We start from the raw sequence: 15,129 nt of genomic DNA, 5'->3' as shown, positions 1-15,129 counted from the left end.
TGGGGATGGGGACAGAGGAGGCGGAGCCTGGTGGAGAGAAGCTTGTATTCTCCACATGGCCATGGTGGATGTGAGCCCTTCTAATGGCCCACAGATGCCGATTTAGCTCAGCCTGCAGGCTCCACTTGGCGCCATTCCCAGAAGCGCAGGCACCACCTCCATGGCACACCCTCGCTTTCTCAGCTAGCCAATTCTCGCCTCTCCTCTCCTGGCCAACGCCTGGGCGACAGAGCAGGAAGCCCGGACCATGTTCCACTGCAAGCTGTCTGCCCTCGGCTACCACAACCTTGCCGGCTCTAACTGCAAAGATGAAACAGAATTTGGAAACTTTATAGTTTGGCTTGAAGACCAGAGAATCAGAGACTACAAGATTGAAGAAAGAGGTAATTTAAGAAACATTCAGAGCAGTGACTGGCCCAAGTTCTTTGAAAAGTATCTCACAGATTTTAGCTGTCCTTTCAAAATTCAAGATCGACAAGAAGCAATTGACTGGCTTCTTGGTTTAGCTGTTAGAATACAGAGATAACGCTGGAAAACAAAAAGACTTGGTATCTGATCATACAAAAAATACTGGAAATGCAGCTAAAAATGCAAAGCCATTGATCAAGTTGGATGTTAATAATCCTAATTTTAAGGCTGGTGTAATGGCTTGGCTAACCTTCAGATTCAGCGTCTTGATGACTGAAATAGGATGAATTCAAATTCTAAGCAAGGTTACAGGCAGAACTTCCTTTTTTTTTATTTTTTTTTATTAAAGAGCCAGCCCTATGTGCACTTAGTGGTTATCTCGATGCTGGCCTTGAAACACAATGCTGTTCTATCCAATTGAGAAGGTGCACCTGGCACGGTATTGAGATTGTGGGCATATCTGTTCTCTGGCCTACAAGGTCAGACAACTAAGTTTATCTTCATCATTCTTCAAATGGGATAAAGCAAACTAGAAAGCAACATTTTATCTAGGAAGAACAGCAGAAAATTCCAAACAACAGTTTGTTGCAGAATGGGGGTTTTCCTTCTCAGAACCTTTAAAAATAACTATCTGCCCCTAAAGCCATGCAGATGTGTAGGGTCTGCCTGCGTGTGGTACTCTTGCGGCTGTCTTGGCCAGATAGTTCAATAAATCTTTGCCTGCTTTTTTAAATAAATCATCAGCCTTCGGTGGTCTTATTTTGAACCCAGGGTTCAACCCCACAACAATGATTACCTGGTAATGCTAAAGGCAATTCACATTTTGGTCCAGGAACACCTGACACAGGATGAAGTTGCTAGAGCAAATTAAGCAATAGGGGTTGCCTGTTTCTTTAGATAAGCATATTCTTGGTTTTGACACAGAAGATGCAGTTCTTAATGAAGCTGCTCAACTTCTGCGATTGCTGCATATAGAAGAGCTCAGAGAGCTACAGACAAAAATTAATGAAGCCATAGTAGCTGTTCAGGCAATTATTGCTGATTCAAAGATAGACCACAGACTGGGGAAAGTGGGAAGATGAACCTTTTAGGATTTCAGCCTCTCGCTGATTTAGTATAGTTGGGATCCATGCACACTGTGGTATGTATTTCAAAAATCAAACCTCACATTTTCAAGGAAAGAATCCCAGAAAATTGACTATGTTTTAGAGATTTACCATCATTGTTTTTTCTTTAATAAAGTTTGGAAAAGTGGGGGGGTGGGGGGGGAAACAAGGAGAAACAGAGACTGGGAGAGACTGGGATGGAGAGATGGAAACAAAACAGACTGGGCCTGAAGAGGCCTGGATGGAAGGGAGGCCTGTGGCTGCCAGGAACTGAGATGTTTCACCGACCCCTCCCCAACTCACGTGTGGTGCTCAGGAGTGAGCAGGGGAGCAAAGCCACCGGCAAGGATGGAGGAGGTGCCCTCCTCTCTGGAGAATCCCTGTATCTTCAAACTGCATACTACCGTGTTTCCCCGAAAATAAGACCTACTTGCAGGTTTCCTTCTGAGTGAAATATAAGGCATCCCCCCAAAATAAGGCCCTCCTAGGCTCTGTCTCAGAATGCTATTGCTAAACATGAGAGATTTGGTCCACTGATTCTGAATGAAATGGAGTCACAAGAAATTCACCAGGAAATTCAGGAATTGGATTGTTATGATGATGTTCCAGAAGATGATGACATGATTGTCATTGAATAAATGAGTAAATTCTTGATACTGTAGGATTCACAGTTTGTCTGGTTTGTGTTGACAACTACTGTACTACTGTACCATATACAGGTAATAAATTTCCTTTATTTTCATTTAACAATAAATGTGTACCGTATTCTTCTTCATGGAAAAATAAGACATCCCCTGAAAATAAGACCTAGCACATCTTTGGGAGCAAAAATTAATATAAGACACTGTCTTATTTTCAGGGAAACGGTATCTTTCTCTCACCCCCTCCAGGGCCTCTGCTCTCGATGTGGCCTTTGGAATCCAGGGCTCTGGGGTTTAACAACAGAGCTGGGGTGAGAAAGGATGAACAGCACCAAAGATGGCTGATATGGCCACCCACCTCTGCCTCAGCTTGACTAATTAGTTCAGCCTCAGAATGTCGCACTCACTTCCCTCCTTCCCCAGCAACGGCCCCAGTGCCAACCTCCTCTTCCCCTTGGCCCTCCCACAGCAGGTGCTTGGTACATCTCTGGGTGCTTTACTTAACCATCCCTTCCTTCCCTGTTCCTATAAAGGAGGCTGCATCTTTGTATGTTATATTCATATAAACTTTGTAACATTTTGGGAAGAAAAAAAAAAGAAAAACAATGACCAAGAGGACAAGAGAATACCACAGTCAACGTCCGGAGTCCGGCTCAGGAGAATGGAGAGAAAGGAGAATTCCATAAGTTGCCCAATGCCAAGATATTGCTGAGTGACTGCCTGGTGTGTGACAGTTGTAGGACCGCAGAGGAATGAGTTCAAGTTTCTTGGCAGTGGAAAGGAGCGTGAGCAGGCAGATGGTAAGGAGTGAGGGGTTCCAGACTGCAAGAGGGATTTCCAACTGTCTGCTTAGGCATGTTACCATGGGGAATGGGCTTAAGGCGGCAGGAGGATATCCCCTGAGGGATCATGGACTGTGATAGGATGCAGGCTGGGCTGAGGGACCTCCCACCAGTGTATGAATTTCATGTATCAGGCCTCTAGTATTAAGAATATTCATCTGAACTTATAGAGAGGAATGAATTAGGCATTTCAGTAAGATTTGAATATGGGCATTTTTCAAAAGGACAAATAGCATAGGTGTAGTTTTATGATAAAATGCTAATATCTGACAATATATTTAACATACAAAAAAAAAACCCCACCAGCAATACATTGTCTATTTGAATTTTCTTTGTTCAGAGATATCACCTTATCAGAACATTCAGAATATGGGTAAAGAAAAGACATTCTAACCACCATCTATTGCATTATTTAAGCATATGTTTATTTTATTGATCTGAACTCTTCCCCTGGGGTTTTATATAGTTGTGTTTTTTTTAAATAGAAAGTGAATATTTATTATTCACAGCAATATGACTTTTCCTATAGAACAATGCTGACTGTCTAAGGCACTAACAACATCCAGTTATATGTTTTATATGTTATGGATGTAAAGGTGTCACAGACAACGTGAAATCCAACTCAAGCCATATTGTGCAGTAGTCAAGTGCCTCTCCTCTTATACTTTAACTCACACTCCCTTTTCCCAATATCAGACATTTCATTCCAGTATTTTCAAAGTTGATGGCAATATACTTTAAGAACTATGTGGGAGAAAAATGATGAAAACCAAAATTTCACTTTGAAAATCAGTACCTTGCAAATTCCTATCTTACTGTGTTGACCAATGTTATATGGCCTTACATATCTGTTGGGATTATGAAAATCAGAGATTCAGAAAGACTCCTCTAGGCTATACCTTACTAACTTTCCAAGATGTTGTTTTTGTTTTCCTTTCAATTGTGGTTAGATGAGATATACTTTGTAACACATTTTTAAATGTACAGTGCAACATTCTTAAACTACAAGCATAATACTGTGCAACAGATTTCTAGAACTTACTTATCTTCCCTAACTGAAACTTCATACACATTGAACAGCAAATTTGAAAATTATTTTAAGGCTGTTAAAATACTGTAACTTCAATGTTGGAGAGTTTAACTCTCTTAGATTACTCAGAATCTGACTAAAATATCCTCATGGCCTGAAGAGAGTCTCTCAAATAATGGAATTTTATGCAATCCCATTTGGGGCAAGGTGTTTATCATTCTTTCCGTGCAGTTACTGCACTATTATCCTCCTTTAAATGGCCCTCCTTTAACTTTTACATCTTGGATTCTTATTATATGGATCAAGTATTAGTGATATCGTTGTCTCCAAACTCTCCTGTTGACAATAAGAAATGTATATGATCTAAGACAAATACTAAGAAAAGGGAAAAAATCAATCAGAATATCTTTGAAGAAACAAAGTCCTCACAATTATATTTATTTTGGAAAATTATATTTTATAAATTTTGGATGTTAACCCCTTATCAAATGTGTCATGGGTGAATATCTTCTTCCAATCAGTAGGTCATCTTTGGGTTTTGTTGATGGTTTACTTTTCTATGCAATTTATATTTTTTAGTTTGATGTATTTCCATTTGTCTTTTGTTTTGTTTTGTTAGCTTGTTGGTTTGTTTGTTTCCCTTGTGCAAGGAGATACATCAGAAAAAAAATATTACTAAGAGCAATGTCAGAGAGTTAACTGCCTATATTTTATTCTAGGAGTTTTAGGGTTCCCTGTCCTACATTTAAGCCTTTAAACCATTTTGAGCTTATGCTTATATATGGTGTAAAGAGGTAATTTCACTTCTTTCTCCTCTTTCTCTCTCTGTTTCTCTCTGTTTCTCTCTCTCTCTCTCTCTCTCTCTCTCTCTCTCTCTCTCTCTCTCTCTCTCTCTCTTTGTTTTGCATGTATTTGTCCAGTTTTTGCAACACCATTTATTGAATAGATGTGCATTGTTGGTTATTAGTGGTATTGCAAATTGGTTCAGCCACAATGGGAGACAATATGGAGATTCCTCAAAAAAATTAAAAATAGAAGTACTTTATGACCTAGTAATTTCCCCACTGGGTATTTATTTGAACAAATACAAAATACTAATTTGAAAAGATATATGCACCCCTATGTTCATTGCAGCATTATTTACAATAGCCAAGATATGGAAGCAATCCAAGTGTCCACCAGTACATAACTGGATAAAGAAGTAGTGGGACATATATACAATGGAGTATTATTTAGTCATAAAAAAGAATGAAATCTTACCCTTTGCAGCAACATGTATGGGCCTAGAGGGTATTATGCTAAATGAAATAAGTCAGACAGAGAAAGACAAATACCATGTGATGTAACGTAGGTGTGAAATCTAAAGAGCAACAAAAACCAAACAGAAATAGATAGGAGGCGTTTTGAACACTAGGTGATAAAGGTAAAAGCATTAAAAATTAAAAATTGGTAGTAATAAAATAAAAATGGGAATATAAGTATAGCATAAAGAATATAGTCAGTGATACCCTGATACTATTGTAATAACTACTTTTGGTGTCAGGTAGATACTAGAATTAATGGGAGATCAATTTGTAAATTATGTAAATGTCTAAACATTATGCTGTATGCCTAAGACTAAAATAAAAAAAAATATTATCAACTGTAATTAACAAAAGAAAAAGAAATATATGTCAGGGGGATCCAAGATGGCAGCTGCCAGGATAGAAGTAAGGAAGATAGTTTGAATGAAAGAGTGAAAGGGAAGTGTGTGGACATGCACGGAATGTCTGTTTTGTGAGGGAGGGACAATTATATTCCGCAGGACTGTTTGGAGCTGGCAGACCAGGCTCCCCTACTGCTGCAATCTCTCCTGGGGCAGCCAGCTCTGTTGCAGAAACCATGTCATCTTGAAGGGGAGAATGGCTATGACTGGGAGCCAGCCTCACTTTCACCAGGGAAGACCTCAGATACCACCCGGGACCCTACATCCACACCAGGCAGGAACCTGCTGCCGGGGCTGCGAACCCACGAACACTGAGACTCCAGCCTCTCTGGCTGTGGGCATCTAAAAAGTTTGTCAAGGAAGAGACAAGATAGCAGCAGAATAGGCAGATAGGTCCTGAACTTTCGCAAGGAGCAGATAGAAGAAACAGCTGAATTGAATAATATCCACCAGGAATTTGGTGAATTAAGCACAGCTGGTGAGAAAAATCTGTAGGTAGAAAGGTCAGAGGTCACCTGCAAAGAGGTGGAATCATAGATTTGGGCTGGAGAGAGAAAGACGTACAGACAGGACTAGAATCTCAGAGGGAGACTGCTGCACCAAGTCCACGTACACTGGGGACACGTGTAGCCCTCGACAGTGGAAGGGTGTCCACAGGGCTGTTAGCAGAGGGACTTTAGATCGACACCCACAGCCACGGGAGGCTGCACCCAGAAAGGCAGCCTGGAGTTCTGCACTGGCCACGCAGTGCCAGGGGAAGACAGACACGCAGCGGCACAGGTGCTCTGTCTTTATAATTTCCTAGCTTTTACCTGCAAAACCCAGGATCTTTTAATCACAAACACTCACTGAAGCTGTGCTTCAGGGGAAGGTAGTTTCGTAGAAGCTGAGAAAAAAATAGGGAGAGGAGACCAGGAATCCAGCTATGGGACAGCTGCATCCCTCCAACCCTGAACAGACATTTTTCTGCTGGAGAACCCCCCCCCCCCCCCCCCCCCCCCCGCAGCAAAACCACACCCAGCCATGAGCTTGGCAGGGAAATAAAGATTCGAAATATCCTTAAGGAGGCCTCAGGGACTAAGTTGAAGGGGCATTTCATCTGGGAAACTAGCACAGACCTAAAGATCTCATCAGAAATAGAGGCTTGCATAAATAGGACGGAAAACAGGCAGACAAACAAAGCTGACAGATAGATCCTGCCTGCCTGAAACCAAGGTTGTGGCATCTGACAACGAGGAACTTCAACACTGTGCTGACATCTAGCAGAAAGCTGAAGCATGGCAGATAGAACAGTGGGGAGGGGTCTTAGGTCATATCCATGGGGCATTAAATACTTAGCTGAAGCAAACAAACTTCACTACTTAACTTTTAAAAAATATTTTACTTTAAAACTATTATATATAATGCTAAGGGGAATAAACCAGTTGGAGAAAGATAAATATCACATGATCTCACTATGTGAGATATAATGATCAACATAAGCTGATGAACAAAAATAGATCCAGAGAAAAAGGGCAGGGGAAGGGGGGCGGGGGGGGGGGGGGCACGGTGAGGGATCAACCAAAGGACTTGTATGCATGTATATTAGCATACCCAATGGACACAGACACTTAGGCAGTGGGGTTGCACTCAGGGGTGAGAGTGGCCGGCGGAGGGGGGCAATTGGGGAAAAAGGAGATATATGTAATACTTAAACAATAAAAACAAAAAACCAAAAATAAATAAATGGAATCTTACAATAAAAAAATGAAAAAGAAAATTATATTTTTTCTTCAAAAATTAACAAGATATAATGTGTTATTATTATTTTATAATTATGGCTCCCATAGTATTAAAATAAAATTACTACTTACTTAATAAACATCATTTTTATATGCAATTTATATTTTTATAAAATCAACAGAAAGATCAGCAAGAATAATCAATATCAGTTCATCTAGGAATCTTCTTGAAAGTATGTTTAACCATTGATGATACTTTAATTTTGTAATTCTCTGTTTATTTATATTTAAACATGTTAAGAACAATTAGAAGATTATATCTGAGAATTTTGAAATTTGACACATGGATGTCCATATTTTTTCCTTATTAAACTTTAGTTCCATAAGCCAGTTAAATTACTACAATAACAACTATTTTTTTTTGCAAGTGTTTGGAAAGCAGATTAATCAAAAAATGTTTAATGAGTACCTTCATATGTTGAAATTTAAGGTAAATAGCTTTTGAATGGTGATCCAGAATGCTTCACATTGATTAATTAGTATTGACCCTGAATCTACTTTGGTTACATCTATATATAATAAATTACTTTAGAAAAAATGAAGTGATCTATTTTCTAACTGATAAATAGGCTTAAAAATGTGAGGATATATTATAAAGACTATATTTATTTTTTAAATTAAACTAATATTACTCATCCTTCTGGTCAGTTCATCACTTTCTAATGATTATTGCATTATTTTATGAAATTATGAAATATTTTAAGTAAATCCAACAGAGACTCTGTTTTAATGCAAATTTGGTTCTATAGTATATCTTTTGAAGTTTATTATACATTATATGCTGTGGGAATAAACTAAAGCTAATCAAATGAGAAAAACAAATGCTATTTATTCTGAGCTTGCCATAGCACACCAGTCAGCCAGCATTACTTGCACTTGGCAGGGACTCAAAGTCAGGCACAAGAGTAGGAAAACTTTACAGTCAGCAATATGAAGGTTTCAGGTCTGACCTGATTAGAAGCTGCTTTTCTGGGTACATTGTAGGTGGACTAACTGGAACTGGGCCTCCTATATGACTGAGTTGGCTGCAATTTTTTTTTTTTTTCTGCATGGTGCTAAATTGGAAGCAAGAACAGTTATTAATTAAGTCCTGCCTATTCTGGGCTAATCATCACAGAAGTTTTTGTTTAGGTCCCTGGATTATCACTGGAGATAACAATCAAAGTAGGCTGGCTTCTAGGGTTGCTTATTGTAGATAAGGGTTTGGTTTCCCACAGATTGCTTCAGGTAATGGGTCAAAGTTATATTTTGTATGTAATCTATTCATTGTTTATTTGTATATTTAGTCTCTCTGTGTTAATAAAATCTTGATTAAGAGAAAGCAATTGAAATAAATGAGCTACACTAAGATTCAATGACCTCCTTTTATGAATACACAGAACATTGATCTGAAGCTCTCATAAACTCATACATCAATGGTAAATATAAAAGAATGACTCATTTTCCTTCATATAAACATGAAATTATTATTCAGAGCATAGCTTTTTAAACAAAATTAATTTCACCCAACATCTTGACTTCTCAACATGTGCAAACAAGTTTCTTTTCTTTCTCCACACAACTGATCTCTGAAGTAGTAGACATTATTTTATTAAAGGCTGTGCTAATTACAAGAAGTTTAACATTGCTTTTTAAGCACATTTGCCATAAACTCCAATTAATTTTTTAAAAGTGTTTTTGAGACATTTATTCAGTATGTATGCACGACAGTATAAGCAGCAATGGACAAAGAAGAAATAGTATCTCCTCACAGAAGGGCTGGCTACATCCCCGAGATGGGAGACAGATATTAAGTAAAGTCCACAACAGATATCAATAATGACTAGTTGGTTCATCAAAAAATTAATAATAAGAAAGAATGGTTATACATTTCAATGCAAAAATTTTAAATGTATTTATATACTTATTCCTCTGAGATTGATTTAAACACACTTCAGTTTGACCTTTTTTTAAAAAAAAATGTTTTTATTGATTTCAGAGAGAGAGGAAGATAGCGAAAGAAACATTGATGAGTTACCTTCCATATGCACCCCAAACCCACAACCAGGAATTGAACTGACAACCTTTCAATGCAAGAGATAATGGTCAGCCAATTGAGCCACATGGGCCAAGGTAATTTGATCTTTATTGACATCTGACTTTATGATTCATTTTGTATGATGCTTATGTGGCTCTATTAATTAAGAAATTTTCAAGTGAAAGTAACACCATTCCACACTATAAGTATTTTAAATAGTACAGACCTTCTTTTTCTCAAATAACATGAAGACTGGAAACTCCTATCCTATGTTGTTTACTCACTGGATAACAAGTTCGTAAAGAATCTAGCTTTTTCTACCTTTCCTCACTGTCTTCCACAAGTGTGGCAGATATAGTAGAGGGCTCACTTAGCACCCACCTCAAGCACAATTTTCTTGCTTTCCTCTACTATTGAGTTTGGCATGAAAGAACATAACTTTATGAGACTATTTTCCCATGAAAAGGGTCCCTCTAGAAAGGTGTTTTGCCTTCTCATGTAGTTACCACACCTTTTTTTCCCCTCCTTCCTCTAGTGACAGTTTTTACATCAATATGTTGACAGGGACTATAGCAGCCGCCCTGCAGTAGTAGGGAAAGGTGAGCAAATTCAATATATCTTGCCCTTGGTAGCTACTTCCTGAAGCCAATGCACACCAACTTTCAGACTTTTTGTTGAATGAGAAAAGTAAACTTTACATTTATTTAAGCCTATGTTTATGTAACTTACAATGACATGAAGTACGGTAAGGTTTGTCTAATTTATCATGTTGACAAAAATGGCTGCAGAATCCAATGTTGGCTTACTATTATTGAGAAAAGAAGAGAGAATATGCTCGTATGCATCCCTCTTTTGGTAAGAAAATGCTCACCCAAAGTTTGCCAGTAAAATTTGTCTCAAGTTGCACTGAGCAGTATTTGGTCACAAGACAGTATGTAAAATATTAACTGTAAGATTTCAAAATGGAGACGGAGTAAGTGGAAGCTACACCAACATTCTCCTAGGACCAAACTCAAAATACAACTAAAATACAGAAAAACCCCCCAGAATAATCAACTGAAGACTATGAGGAGAGAACCCTGATATCCAAGGATGGAAAGTGGAGACCACAAAGACATTGATGGGCAAGTACAGAAGCATGAAAGGGCTGCTGGGCACCCACAGGCAGCAGCTAAGGTTCTGGAGGGATATATCTGGATTCGCACTGAGCTGCTGGGCACCCACAGGCAGCAGCTAAGGTTCTGGAGGGATATATCTGGATTCGCACTGAGAATTATGTGTTCTAAATCCCAAGACAGGTTCTCCAGCACAGAGGAACAGAACTGAGAATTGTTCCCAGGTAACATCTGGCTGTGAAAAGCAGCAAGCTTACTTTCTGCCAGGGAGAGATGGCAGGAAATTCAACCACCCGTCTAAAGGGCCAACACACAAAATTTGGTGTGTAGCTACTCACCTTCCGCTCTGGTAGAAAGTGGCAGAGAATATTAGAGTTGTGTGAGCAGAATCCATGCTTGGGGACTCTGGGGTTAGAGCCTGGAAGATGCCCCCTAAGTTCCTATTCTGAGTCATTCCCTCATACAGCAGAGGACATTCTTCTCCAGCAGACCTGGACCATCCAGGCAGCTTTGGCCAGGGGAGGGAAAGCAGTTTCCCCACTCTATTAGAAAATCCCTTGGTCTACCCTATGGAGTTTCTGAGACCCATTAAGACACTGAAAATAACAATTTCTGGGTGTCAATTTTGTGTACATTGCCAAATTCATTTATTAAACTAAGAGGTATTTTGGTGAAGTCTTTAGGTTTTTATATGCATAATTTCATGCCATCTGCTAATACTGACAGTTTTAATCCCTCCTTTCCAATTTGAATGCCTTTTGTGATTTCTTTTTTTTTCTTTTTCTTTTTTTTTTAAATACTGTATATTTTATTGATTTTTTACAGAGGGGAAGGGAGAGAGATAGAGAGCTAGGAATGTCGATGAGAGAGAAATATCGACCAGCTGCCTCTTGCACACCCCCAACCTGGGATGTGCCTGCAACCAAGGTATGTGCCCTTGACCAGAATCGAACCTGGGACCTTTCAGTCCACAAACCGACGCTCTACCACTGAGCAAACCGGTTTCGGCCCTTTTGTGATTTCTTGTCTGATCACCGTGGCTATGTTGAATAAAGGTCTGGAAAGAAGACATACTGTGTTGATCTTATTATTAGGAAAAATTGTTTTATTTATTGAACATTCAGTATGCTGTTGGCTGTAGACTGGTCATATATGGCCTTTATTATGTTGAGGTATGATCCTTCTCAACTTTGGTGAAAAAAATTTTTAATTGATTTCAGAGAGGAAGGGAGAGGGAGAGAAAGATTTAGAAACATCAGTGATGAGAGAGAATCACTTATCAGCTGCCTCCTGCATATCCTGAGCTGGGGATCAAACCCACAACCCTGGCATATGCCCTGACTGAGAATCAAACCATGCCTTCCTAGTTCATGTGTCAATGCTCAACCACTGAGCTATGCCAAGTGGGCTGGTGAGAATTTTTATCAAAAATGGTTATTGGGATTTGCTTAATGCTTTTTCTACATCCATTGATATGATGATGTGGTTGTTGTCTTTCAAATTGTTTATGTGATATATCACTTTTATCAATTTGTGAATATTGCTCCAACTTTACACCCCTGGAATAAATTCCACTTAGTCATGGTGTATGATCTTTTTGATATATAACTGATTAAGATTTTCTAATATTTTGTTGAGGATTTTAGAACCTATACTCAGCTATAATTTCTTTTCTTTGTGGTGCTTTACCTGGTTTTAGAAATTAGGATAATGTTGCCCTCATAAAAAGAAGTTAAAAATGTTTCTTCCCTTTGGATTTTTTTGAAGAGTTTGAGGAGAATAGGTACATCAATCAATTTGACATTTGTCCTGGACAAATATGGTTAGGAAAAATTGATAAGGTTTTCCAGGTTTTAATGTATTAATAATAAAAAGTATCTATAATTGCTGTTATATTTCTAGACTTCTATGTTTTATAAATACAATTGTTTTAATCAATATAGTGCAATCAATAGAGAACTGATAACTCATAATGAAGAAGTAATAACACAAAATGGAGGTTAAAATTTTTGTGTTTTTTTTAAATCCAATAGTCCATAATGTTTGTATGTGATATATATATATATATACATACACACACTTGTGGCCTGGTGCACGAAATTTGTGCACATTAATTAGAAGAAGTATTTTAATATTGCTACTTGTCCTTTATCTATAATAGAAGCATCAGAGATGAAAGAAAAGTGGTAAATGTATATGAAAATCTCCCTCCTGTCAGAGTCTCGGATGCGCCACAGGACCCAGAGTCAAGTCCCCATCCACCCACATGCACCTCGAAATCACATGATACCCGGCTGGCCTCACCACTGTCAAGCCCCGCAGGGTGGGGTGGGCACAGCCTCAGGTCCCCTGTCAAGCCTTGTAGGGTGTGAGGTGTGGACTTAAGTCCCCTGGCCCCAGAGGGAGGGTGTAAGGGTGTGATGACCATTTGCATATTAGCTCTTTATTATATAGGATTTTCCCATTATGAAAAAAATAGAGTTCATTATAGAAAATACAGAAAAGTAGATAGATTATACACTATTTGAAGTTTATACGTTAACATAAATTTTCAAGATTTTCTTATAGCTTTGTTTTCAATGGTTACTATGTTCTTTTTATTTCCTGTGACCATTGTGCTTGTGTGTGCCTATGAGTGTATGTGTACTTTGTAGTTAGTACAGTTGTTTATTAAACATGGTATTTCTATCTCGGTGCTGCACTCTGTGGCACATGGTATGTTTTCAGTACCCTGCCTGCTTTGAGGTGATGCCATGTAACTTGGTCAATGACATGGGAACAGAAATGACATGTGACAATTTCTGGTGCACAATTTAAAAGCCATTGTGCAATACTGTGCTTCCTTCCTAGTGGTGTAGACCTGGGGGAGGAATGTACCTGAATGAGGCCTGTTAGCCCAAGTCTGATGAAAAAACAAAGAGTTCCCTGGATGATCCACAATTATACCCACAACATGCATAGAGAACACAAGATTTAGAGACAGTTTGTTATGGGATAATACCATATATAATGCCTGATAGATATAGTGTTTTATTGCTTTCCTCTTAGCATAAGGACCAAGGCAGTTGCTCTGTTTTTTTTGTTTTTTTTTTAAACAAAACATACTGGTTCTACCATAATTCACTTAAACAATATCATATTGTTGAATACAGTATTTTTTTTTTTTTTTACTATTAGGAATCATAATGATAAACATCCTTGTGTAAAAGATGCAAGCATTCATGGTGTGTGTGGGTGTGTGTGTGTGTGTGTGTGTGTTTGAGTTTTAGTATTTATTGTTTTGGTTATTTTGTTGTTGTTGTTGTTATTCCTCACCAAAGGATATTTTTCCATTGTTTTGGGGGGGAGAGGGAAAGACAGAAAAAAACATGGCCATGATAGAAACACATTGATTGGTTTCCTCCTGCATGAACCCCTACCAGGCCCCCGGGCTGGGAAGGAGCCTGCACCCAAGGTACATGTCCTTGACTATAATCAAACCTGGGACCCTTTTGTCTGCAGGCCAACAGTCTAGCAATTAAGCCAAACTAGCTAAGGCTGTTTTGGTTATTTTTACGTCCTTAGCGACCTTTTCCAGTTGGATAATATTTGGGTAACATGTATACCTCTGATATATACTGATAAACTAAAAGAACTTATTGATTGGCATTTCCAATATTATATTCTACTGATTAGCATTTTGTAATATGTTTTTAAATATTTTGCTGGTTTGCTAAATATGCTACCATAATGTTTAAATTAATTGTGATTTTCTTTTAAGATTATTATATGCTTATCATCCTATGTTTCATTTCCTTAAATAATATAATTTTCAGCTCTAAATTCATATTAATTCCTAATAAAACATATAGCAATATTATTTCTTTAATGACATTTATCTTGGAAGAATTTTATGTTCAAATCTTTAAAATTGTGCTTTAAAAGGGTTTGCTTTTGCACACATAATCACTGCAGGGCTCCGAATAAGTTATATTTAAAGTTCACTTATGTGTTAAAAGAAATAACTACAGCATATGATATTGAAAACTCTATGAAGATTAATCCTAAAAATTAACTGTCTGTCTCTAAAAATAACCTAAATATATGAAGATAAATTATCTCCTTAAAATAAAGTAGATGATAAATGCAAAGAAGAATAAGTAAGGTATTATTAATCATAGTGTAATCTGTATTGACCTATATTATATTAACTTTACAGATATTAGAAATAAATTGTCTTCTATTATCGGAACCCTTGAAATGGATACTAAGTAACTCACAAACAGAGTGATCTTAATTATCTAATAGTTCAGTTTATAAATTAACAATCCTAAATTCATGGATAACAAATTAATCACAACAAAGCTTAATTTCTCTGTTCAGAAAATGAAATTAATAATAATAATACATATCTCTAAGCATGGTTTTCAGGATTATGTACAGTGGCACAAGTCAGGACTTACATAGTTCCTGAGGGAGAAAATATCTCCTGAGAAAGTATTTTC

At 37.9% G+C, this 15,129-nt stretch overlaps 1 pseudogene across 1 annotated transcript; it reads left to right on the top strand.

Annotated features, from left to right (window-relative positions):
* Positions 1–247: 247 nt before the first annotated feature.
* Positions 248–1,490, top strand: LOC311616460 (RNA transcription, translation and transport factor protein-like; annotated as a pseudogene). Its single transcript has 2 exons — positions 248–664; positions 1,180–1,490. The product of its transcript is annotated as an RNA transcription, translation and transport factor protein-like (transcript).
* The last annotated feature ends 13,639 nt before the right edge of the window (positions 1,491–15,129 follow it).

Source organism: Pipistrellus hanaki (assembly GCF_964339955.1).
Source record: "Pipistrellus hanaki genome assembly, chromosome: 2".
NCBI lineage: Eukaryota > Metazoa > Chordata > Mammalia > Chiroptera > Vespertilionidae > Pipistrellus > Pipistrellus hanaki.
This window is presented reverse-complemented; position numbering and strand designations above follow the sequence as displayed.